Source organism: Palaemon carinicauda, chromosome 5 (assembly GCF_036898095.1).
Source record: "Palaemon carinicauda isolate YSFRI2023 chromosome 5, ASM3689809v2, whole genome shotgun sequence".
Taxonomy (NCBI): domain Eukaryota; kingdom Metazoa; phylum Arthropoda; class Malacostraca; order Decapoda; family Palaemonidae; genus Palaemon; species Palaemon carinicauda.
In genome coordinates this window covers 166,495,993-166,507,693 of record NC_090729.1, presented here as the reverse complement: position 1 = coordinate 166,507,693, position 11,701 = coordinate 166,495,993, and positions in this window count along the sequence as shown.

Below are 11,701 nucleotides of genomic sequence, written 5' to 3'. Positions count from 1 at the left end.
CCACCATGATAGAGGTGAATCTATCATCCTAAGCAGGAGCCGCAATGGCCGGGGCTAAGGCAGTCCAAGAGAGGACAGGGTGTACCCAAAGAAGGGGTGGAGACTCTTCATGTCGACCAAATGATAACTGACTCCATAGCACTATGGAGGGACTATGTATCAGAGCGGACAACACTGGGAGCACCACGGGGTCCAGCACTCCAGCCTAGGGTGGAGTGTAGGACAGGGGACATATGAAGCCTAACCTACTGGTAGGTTAGGCTAGGTAAGAGATAGGTTGGGGGGGTAAAGGGTCTTCTTACAAGAAAGGATGGGTTATGCACCAGAGCGGCCACCTAGGAAGGGAGATGCTCACCCTAACCTATAGTAGGTGGACCAACTGAAAAACGGTGCACGCGTATATTTCAGCAAGGTACATAAACCAGCCCTCCCAACCTAACCTGGATTAGGGTTGTTAGACCCTAATCAAGGAAGGGAGAAGACGTATTGCAAGGAAAAGGTCAAGGACCGATTCAGCTTAAAGGAGGTGATCCTACCTTTAAGGTCCGCAACACTAAGGGAGGGGTCATTCCCTTAGGTGGGGAGGCGATACAGTACTCTGAGGAGTCTTGTCCTATCACATGTAATAGGATACAAGATTACCAGAGGGAAGCCCTAGGGCTAGGGATGAAGAGAGCATATAGGGGTCCTATCATAAGGTTAGGTTAGCAAGGCACTCAAGATAACCTACCCCCTATATGGTCCCTGAAGGCGAAAAACACTTGCATCACTGTCAATGGTATTGTAAAATAATGCCAAAATCTTCATAACTAACACTAGGATCACTGAAATATCATGCATTAACACTGGTATAGGCTCACTGGCCTAGGGGCTAATCAAAGCCTACTGGTATGGGGTCAGCGAAGACCCTAACTAATGCGTCAAAAACACGATATAAAGTTCCTAGCTATGAAGACTAAATAACTAATAGCGCTGATTAGTAATTTATATACCGGTAAGGCTGTTGCGGCTAACTAAATAAGGCATGCAAGCAACAGCAGCGTCATAAAATGGCGCTGACCGGTCTGGCAAAGCTCTGCCACAATTATGCAAATATCTCGAAAAGTAAGATTTACTTTAAGGCCAGAGCTTATTTAAACAATACTTTAACCTTTGTACTCAACTTTCCAGAAGAAGGTGAAGCTGACGGTTGAGACATAGCGAGGATGCAAGTAGATAAAGTCGCACAAAGGGAAAAATACGTCCAATCGAGCGAGCTACTAGCAAAGGAATGAGGACGGACGTGACGTCATCAAAAGCAATGGCGTCCGTCTGTTTACATCGCGAGTACCGATATCGCCACATCTAGATCGGCTGCGGCTCAGCTCTCAGCCACTCCCTGTCCGCCATATTGAAGCGTTAACTCTATATGGGGTGCAGATAGCTATGTGGCACGTTTATACATGCGTGTCCCCTGTTGATACACGATGTCTTAAGGGGAAACCTTTAGGATACTCGCTCCAGAAGTTAGAATTCTGTGATAACCTGTGGTTTAATTCTCTGGGAAAATCCTAGTAGTGATTACCCAAGGAAGCTACCAAAAAGGATCCTTCCATCAGGACGCCATGGCTATCTCACCCAAAAATAGATTTTTCGCTTCGCTCAAAATCCGTTCATTATTACCTTGCCTATTACGGATAAATTGACAGGTCTTACTATTCAAGATGTCAAAGAAGGTTCTGCCATGCCGGCTCTTAAAGAGACGGACCCCACCTCAGGGAGTCCCTAGCCTCGATTTATCCCACTGAGACCTTGTTTCGGATATTCACGAAGAACCTATCTCTGTCCTACCAAATCGACCTACACGCTTTGTAGTCTGCTCGGGTTAGTTGTAGGAATACGTTCTGTCTGAGGCCTCTATCAGACATGAACCGAACAGGCTGATAGCTTCCTCCTGCTGGGGTAAAACCCTCTTCCCTCAGGAGGAGGTGAACAAGGTTCTACAAGATGATACGAGAGCAAACCAAAATTGCAGGTGAGGCGGGGCCTCACTGCCAAAAAGAAGGTCAAAGACCAAAAGCAAGCTTTCTTCAAGAAGAAGCAGAGATTTACCCCCTACAAAACGAACCGGGGTCACTGCCATCAATCGTCAGTTACCCACTCGTCATCACAGTCTTCCTCTGATTCGACGTCTCTGCATCCGAATCCCCCTCATCAGGTGGTCTACCTCACTGATTCCCCAGGTACACAGCCCAACCCCGTTTGGATGCCCTCGCCTGCATACAGCCCTAGCTCCGAACCCTCAGGTTCCTTTCATGGACACCAGAGAGGAAGCTACAGGAGTAGAAGACAGTTCCGCCATCGAGGCGGACCTAGAAAAAAGGGGGCTCGGGGAAGGAAAGGACCTAGATTCACTCCCTCACAACGAGGTGGTCCCGGTAGGGGGGAGACTTTACCACTTTCGAGACCATTGGACCTTCGGTCCGTGGGCTCATAGCATAATCTCTAAAGGTTTGAGGTGGAAATGGCCACAAGGTTCTCCTCCTCCACCAGTGACCTTCTCCCAGAAATCCACTCCCATCCTGAAAGAGTACACCACAGAGTTACTCAAGAAGAAAGCAATCAAACGGGTTCAATCACTGAAGTTCCAAGGCCGCCTGTTCACAATTCCGAAGAAAGGCTTATCGGCATTGAGAGTGGACCTGGACTTGTCAAAGCTAAACTCTTACATTCTCTGCGACAAGTTCCGGATGTTGACTATCTCTCAGGTATGGACCTTACTTCCCCGTGGGGCCGTCACCACCTCTGTCGACCTTACCGACGACTATTATCATGTGCCTATAGCTCGAAACTTCTCTCCTTATCTGGGTTTCCGCCTAGGCAGGAAAGCCTTTGCGTTCAAGTCATGCCCTTCGGCCTCAACATTGATCCCAGGATATTCACGAAACTGGGAGAGACAGTGTTAGAACAACTCAGGAACCAAGGGATACAGATCATTGCTTATCTGGACGGTTGGCTCATTTGGGCCCGGTCGGCCATAGAAGGCAACAGAGCTACGAAGGAAGTACTTTGATTTCTCGACAACCTGGGATTTCGGGTCAATCTCCAAAAGTCCCGCCTGCAACCATCAGGCCACTTAGAATGGTTAGGCATTCAGTAGGACCTTTCGAAGCGCACGTTGTCTCTCCCTTCCAAAAAGGTAAGAGGAATAGCTTCCAAGATCAAGAATTTTCTCAAACACAAACAGGTGTCCAGAAGAGCCTTAGAAAGAATCCTTGGCCTTCTCCAATTCACTTCAGTAACAGATCTCCTATTAAAAGCCAAACTCAAAGACATCAATCGAGTTTGGAGAAAGAGAGCTACAGTACCTTTAAGAGACAAGGTCTCGAAGATCCCCTCTGTCTTGAAAATGAGACTACGCCCATGGTCCGAACCGAAGAACCTCTCCAAATCGGTTCCTCTACAATTCCCACCTCCACAAGTGACATTCCATACAGACGCGTCTCTAAGTGGATGGGGGGATTACTCCGAACATCAGATGTTTCAGGGCTCTTGGTCACCCGCCATGAAACAGTCCCATATCAATGTTCTCGAAGCCATGGCAGTGTTCTTGACCCTGAAGAGACTCTCTCCTCTGAGGTCAACCCACATCAGAGTAGTGTCAGACAGCACAGACGTAGTACACTGCGTCAACAGAGGAGGATCCAAGTCACCCAACCTGAATCAGATCCTGGTCACTATCTTCGCCTGGGCAACAGAAAAGAACTGGTTCCTGTCAGCAACTCACCTAGCGGGAGTCCAGAATGTGAGAGCGGACTCACTATCCAGGACGAAACCACTGGAGGCAGAATGGTCTCTAGACATAATTTCATTTCGGTGGATACTCAGGCTGGTTCCGGGCCTCCAGGTAGATCTATTCGCAACTCAGATGAATCACAAACTTCCTTGTTATGTGACCCCAACCCTGGACCCTTAGGCTTATGCCATGGATGCATTAACCTGGGATTGGAACCATTAGAAGAAGATTTACCTATTTCCCCCAGTGAATCTTCTAATGAAACTTTTACACAAACTATGCTCCTTCCGGGGGGCAGTGGCTTTAGTACCACCTCACTGGCCAAAGAACAGTTGGTTTCCTCTCCTCCTCGAGTTGAAACTCCGTCCCTTCCGGATCCCGTTCCCCAAACTGACCCAAGTAATCCAAACTCACTGTGTCAGATTACTCAAGGATAGCCAAAACTCTAACTTTGTGGACTACATGAAGTTTGCAGCTCGTAGAGACGCGAACATTGACCCGGAAAACGTTCTCTTCATCGAATCAGACAAAAGGGACTCAACAATTCGCCAATATGATTCGGCCGTTAAGAACTAGCAGATTTCCTAAGAGTTCAGACCATACTCGTATGTCTCCGAATTTAACCATCTCTTTCTTGAGGTTCCTATTTGACAAAGGCCTAACAGTTAGCACTTTAACCACAATCAAGTCAGCTTTGAAGAAGATCTTCCTTGTTGGGTTTAACATTAACCTAGCTGATTCCTATTTCTCATCTATTCCAAAAACATGTGCTAGGCTTCGACCTTTGGTTCGGCCACAAAAGGACTCTTGGTCTCTGAACGGTGTCCTCAAACTTGCGACGGACACGGACAATGAATCCTGCTCTTATATCACTCTTCTTAGGAAGACTTTATTTCTAACAGCTTTGGCCTCAGGTGATGGAATATAAGAACTAGCAGCTCTCTCACAAAACCCGGAAAACATAGATTTCCTCCCTTCAGCCGAAGTACTCCTTTCTCCAGACAAAGCTTTCCTAGCTAAAAATGAGGATCCGCAAAATAGGTGCTCCCCTCGGAAGATTATTCTTCTTCCCCAGGATCCTTTCTCTGTGTCCAGTCACTACTCTCAAGGCCTTTTTAGCTAGAACTGCCACCCGCTCGTCTGGCCCCTTGGTTATCAGGGAACAAGGAGGTACTATTTTCATTCATGGTATCAGGCAACAAATCCTCTACTTCATTAAACATACTAATCCGGAATCATTTCCCCAGGCTCATGATATACGGTCAGTAGATACCTCCATCAATTACTTCCAGAACAGGGACTTTGATGATTTTAAAAAATATACGGGTTGGAAATCCCCTATGGTTGTCAAACGCCACTATCTAAAGATCTTACAGGCCTTTAAATACCCGACGATGGCAGCGGGGAGCCTTATCTCTCCCCATTAATCTCTTCTTCCTTTCTTCCATCTCTTCTCTTCTCCCTCCTACCCGCCACACACACCATGTCGCCACTCTCCTGGGTAGTTCGTTAGCCCTATGATATTTGCCATGTTTAATTCCTATGGTTTAACTGTTATTGTAGTTACCGTTCCTTTAATGTTTAGATATGCTTAGACATGTAAGGTTTGATGCCTTTTGCGTTTCGACACTCATTTGATTCCTTGTCGTCATAGTTATTTAGCCTTACGTTCCCTATGTCATTTGGCTAGTTGGTAATTGGACGTTTACTTATATTATTATATTATATTATTGTCGTACATGGTGATTGTATTCTCCTCATTATGTTATTACTTTATTGGGCTTGGAAGGCATTCTCTGGTACATTTTCACCGGCCGTCACAGGTCGACCCAGAAAAGGGATTTTGACGAAGGAAAAATCTATTTCTGGGGAGAGACCTGTGACGCCCGGTGAAACCCTTCCCGGTTATTTTTGTACGGACCCACCCTTTCCTTGCCAAGCCATATGTTCTTGCAGAAGGATGACCTAGAGGGCTCGTGTGGGTGACGGTGGCGTGGTCCAAGTGTGGTTTCTGGGGTCTTTGTTACGGCCCTTCCCTTTGATGAAGGATTTATCTAAATGGAAGACAGCCTGTGAATAGTGGTTTTCACACGCCCCTGATGTATAAACGACACTCACGAGGTGCTCACGCGAAGGTAGTAACCTCTGCATTCCATGCTTTTATCTTTCTCTGGTATATTTGGAAGATTTATATCAGAAAAAGTGTAATGAAGGACTTTTTCACCGGGCGTCACAGGTCTCTCCCCAGAAATAGATTTTTCCTTCGTCAAAATCCCTTAATAATATGAACTGCCGAAGCAAATGAAAAGGGAACATGGGCGTCTCAATATATATACTTCCCAAGCAAGTACAAGGAAGATGGACTTTATAGACCTCTCGGGGCATGTCCACATAGGAAACATCCCTGATGGCATGGAAGTCTTCATTAGTCCGAAGACCTAAGTAAGTTTAGAGACTGGGTGTGACCTAAGCCTTAGATGTGGTATTAAAGAATAAGGGAAAATTATTCCACTGTCTAAACCAGAACAAATATTACCACTCAGTAAGAACACAAAAAATGCGTTTGTCTTTCCCGATTTGAAATATGGGAGTATGCGAAGCCTCTCAGGCATTGTCTTTATTTCAAAATTAACCCGGAGTTAATGAACGAGAATCAAAAACTTTATTGTTCAAATATTTTTTGATATTTGTTAGAAGGGTGTTTATTGCAGACCTAAAGATTGAAATCATCACCATTGTCTTCCTAGATTGCAATATTTTGTAGCAACCCATACTGTTATTAAAATTAAAATAAGGAAAATAGGAGTTGCTCTAGAATTAATTCAAATGTTGAGAAATTGGGAAACTTCTTAACTGTATACAGTACAGAAAACTGTTGCAACTTACTCTTGGAATATGAAGTAATAAACAATACCATAAAAATGTACAAAAAGCAAGACAAAATTTCCATTACAGTATTTGATTCGTCGTCTTCCATAAACTGATCACGAGAAATTATTATCACTTCCATTGACCAACAGAAAATTATGTAATTGCTATCCACCTTAAAACGTGCCATTCTAAGCAAACTATACAATATTAAATTAAAACATAATATTTGGGACTAACCTGATGCCCAGAGATTAATGCTTACAATATCTCTTAATGGCAAATTTTAAACAATATGTAGGGATATATTAATGATAACGTCAATTTAGATTGCTAAAAAAAAGGTCAAATTTCAGCATGAATAAAAATCAAAGCAAGACGGTCGTCTGCAAATGTTACCAAGGTTCAGATGATATAAGATGACATCAACACAAAGTGATCATTGTTTCATGAGCTTCTTCATAGAAACTAAAAGACACTTATACAGTAGCATAAAATGACGGGTATAGACTTAGGCAACTCATTAAAAACTAATCAAATAACCGCCGAGTAATTAGGAATTTAAAAATCAAACGAAGTAAAGAATCTATGTCTGAACCAAGCACTGCGCTCAGCTTGGTCTAACAGCCTTCTAACTTTTACTCTAATTAAGCCATTTAAGATAAACAGACATCATTACACCTTCAAATCTTTTTATCATCATGAAGCACACATTGAGGGCAAGGAAGGGATAGAGTACATTCAGAGCCTTGGAAACACAAGGAGGGGAAGGATCAACAAAGTTACAGGAAATTTTTTTTTTTACATTTACAGTATTGCAATATTTCGGTGAAGGATTAGTTATAGACACACTTAAATAGCAAAAGAACTGCCAAGCCATAAAAATATTACTTACAGAAGTCTACATACAAAATGAACTACTGTACTGGACTGGACTAAAGACACGAGATAAAAAACCAGGTGTCAAAGTAGCAACAACCACTTAAATCTGAAGAGTTCTTTGTCTTTTTCCCTTGCTATCCCAGGGCCATCTGTCTCTTCCCTACAGATAAGGACATTTTTGGTGTCTAATTTAAAGGAAGGAGAGTACGAAGGTTAGGGAAGGGGAATTTCTTTATTTGATCTAGAGGTCATGAAATTTGCACTTCCATTTTATAGCTTGTTCTATTCAGAGGTAAGATTCATGGAAATAATTAAGGTATGGCATTTCCATGTCACATGTTTAGAGATAAGGAAGCATTGTTAACTTGGGGTTAATCTTGACTAGATTAGAGGAGGCCTTGCTCCTTGGAAAAATGTATTAACAAGATTTGTTGTTAATTACTACTCCCATGTAATAAAAAAAAATACAACTTAAAATTTGTTAAATATTTCTATGAACCTCCCCATATGTTCATAATGCTTGTTCTCCAGAAGCTCTGTTTCTTGACGTTCAACTTCAAAATTTAGTAAAAATTTTCCTGTTTTCTTTCCTTTCAATAGATACACGGCCTAGATAAGTTAATAAAATATTCTATCTCTTAATGGCAAGGATCACCAGGGGTTCTTTAGGTATTCAGTTCTTCCGTCAAATTGGTGTTTAGATGTATACCATTCCAGATTATGACAAGTTTTTATAGCGTTTTAAGTTGTCTCCCCCGATGGGTTTAGACATACATACATATACCAAGGCACCTCCCCCAATTTTGGGGGGTAGCCGACATCAAACAAATGAAACTAAAAAGGGGACCTCTCCTCTCTACGTTCCTCCCAGCCTGACAAGGGACTCAACCGAGTTCGGTTGGTACTGCTAGGGGAACACAGCCCACCTTCCCCCGTTATCCACCAGAGATGAAGCTTCATAACGCTGAATCCCCTACTGCTGCTACCTCCGCAGTCATCCAAGGCACCAGAGGAAGCAGCAGGGCCTACCGGAACTGCGTCACAATCGCCCACCATTCATTCCTATTTCTAGCACGCTCTCTTGCCTCTCTCACATCTATCCTCCTATCACCCAGAGCTTTCTTCACTCCTTCCATCCACCCAAACCTTGGGCTTCCTCTTGTACTTCTCCCATCAACTCTTGCATTCATCACCTTCTTTAGCAGACAACCATTTTCCATTCTCTCATCATGGCCAAACCACCTAAACATGTTCATATCCACTCAAGCTGCTAACTCATTTCTTACACCCGTTCTCACCCTTACTACTTTGTTCCTAACCCTATCTAATCGAGATACACCAGCCATACTTCTTAGACACTTCATCTCAAACACATTCAATTTCTGTCTCTCCGTCACTTTCATTCCCCACAACTCCGATCCATACATCACAGTTGGTACAATCACTTTCTCATACAGAACCCTCTTTATATTCATGTCCAACCCTCTATTTTTTTACTACTCCCTTAACTGCCCCCAACACTTTGCATCCTTCATTCACTCTGACGAACATCTGCTTCCACTCCACCATTTGCTGCAACAACAGACCCCAAGTACTTAACCCTGGATAGGTACGATGGGTCGTTCGCGACCCCGATCGTCAAAAAAAAACAGGTTTTTCTCACGTGACTCACCCCCGTGACTGAATTTGTGGGTGATCGACCTGCAGGAGGTGTCTCCCCTACACGCTCTAGTAGTGTCCAGATGTGCATTGCTGTAGCTGTACTCCTTCCTCGATTTCTGAGACGCGTCGGGGTCGAGCGCGACCGAGTTTACCCTTCTAAGGTAATTTGCATAATTATCAAAGTTATTACGTATTATGAAATTGTCGTAGAATGGTTCAACTTGTATAGGTTATCAGTTGTGGAAAGTCTTGGTGGATTGTTTGGCTACCATGTGCATGATTTTTTTTTTAGTTAAAATGTCGTTCATCACCACGAGGACCATTTTACCGCGAGTGCCCCTTTTTCATTTTTTTTCATTTTTTTGCCAAGTCATTTTTCCGTAAGATATTGCCAAATAGTGTCGTAAAACTTTTGCTTGTTTAGTGTTGGAAAGTGTGTCTAGATGATCTGGCTACCCATGCGTGACTTTGTTTTTGTCAGATACGACGTAGTTATTGGTATATTGGGTATTTAACTGCGGTTACCAATTTCTGGTTTTTTTCAATATTTGTAAAAATTACTACGTAGTAAGGAATTGCCGTATATTATTCATTTTTTTTTTCATGTTTATGTGTTAGAAAGTGTGCCTTGATGGTTGGGCTAACACGTGCATGTCTTTTTTTTTATCTGAGATGCCGTATATTAGAATGTCGGGCATTTTACCGCGAGTGCCCCTTTTTCATTTTTTTTTCATTTTTTTGCCAAGTCATTTTTCCTTAAGATATTGCCAAATAGTGTCGTAAAACTTTTGCTTTTTTAGTGTTGGAAAGTGTGTCTAGATGATCTGGCTACCCATGCGTGATTTTGTTTTTGTCAGATACGACGTAGTTATTGGTATATTGGGTATTTAACTGCGGTTGCCAATTTCTGTTTTTTTTCAATATTTGTAAAAATTTACTACGTAGTAAGGAATTGCCGTATATTATTGATTTTTTTTTCATGTTTATGTGTTAGAAAGTGTGCCTTGATGGTTGGGCTAACACGTGCATGTCTTTTTTTTTATCTGAGATGCCGTATATTAGAATGTTGGGCATTTTTCCGCGAGTGCCCCTTTTTATTTGTTTTGCATTTTTTTGCTTAGTCATGTTACCGTAAGGAATTGGAAAGTAGTGTCGCAAAACTTATATTTTTATAGTGTTGGAAAGTGTTTCTAGATGATCTGGCTACCCATGCCTATTTTTTTTTTAGCCAGATATGGCGTATATATAAGTATGTGTTCGATTTTCCTGTGATTGCCATTTTTTCGTTTTTTCCCATTTCTTTCAAAATTACTACGTACTAAGGAACTATCACAGAGTAATGATTCATTTAGATGTTTATTTGTCGGAAAATGTGCATTGATGGTTTGCCTAGCACGTGGCTGAAATTTTTTTTTTCTGAAATGTCGTATATTAGAATGGCCATTTTTCCACGAGTACCCCTTTTTATTTGTTTTGCATTTTTTTGCTTAGTCATGTTACCGTAAGGAATTGGCAAGTAGTGTCGCAAAACTTATAATTTTATAGTGTTGGAAAGTGTTTCTAGATGATCTGGCTACCCATGCCTATCTTTTTTTTTTAGCCAGATATGGCGTATATATAGGTATGTGTTCGATTTTCCTGTGATTGCCATTTTTTCGTTTTTTCCCATTTCTTTCAAAATTACTACGTACTAAGGAACTATCACAGAGTAATGATTCATTTAGATGTTTATTTGTCGGAAAATGTGCCTTGATGGTTTGCCTAGTACGTGGCTGAATTTTTTTTTTTCTGAAATGCCGTATATTAGAATGTTAGCCATTTTTCCGCGAATGCCCCTTTTTATTTGTTTTGCATTTTTTTGCTTAGTCATGTTACCGTAAGGAATTGGCAAGTAGTGTCGCAAAACTTATATTTTTATAGTGTTGGAAAGTGTTTCTAGATGATCTGGCTACCCATGCCTATCTTTTTTTTAGCCAGATATGGCGTATATATAGGTATGTGTTCGATTTTCCGGTGATTGCCATTTTTTCGTTTTTTCCCAATTCTTTCAAAATTACTACGTACTAAGGAACTATCACAGAGTAATGATTCCTCTAGATGTTTATTTGTCGGAAAATTTTGTTTACTTCTTTTTTGATTGAATATCATCAAATTATTTAGCTAAAATATTATATTTTACATTTTTTTTTTCGATTTTATTTCCCTTCAAAAAAATTTTTTTGGGTCAGAATTTTAATTTTATAGTCGTAAAATAATCGACAATTATCCAGCAACCCACCATACAATTTTTATGCATATCCAATAATAATTAGATTAGTAAATAACACCTTGAAATTGACATACCCTTCCTACATTTCAAGTGGCAGATTAGGGAGTCTGAGTCAGTGTGGTTGGCGGCCATTTTGTGGACATATCCGAAGCGTAAGTTGCCCTATCTATATATATTCTTGTTCCCTATAGAATTTGTGATATTTTGGTATATTTTTACCTGCATAAATATCATATTATATATTA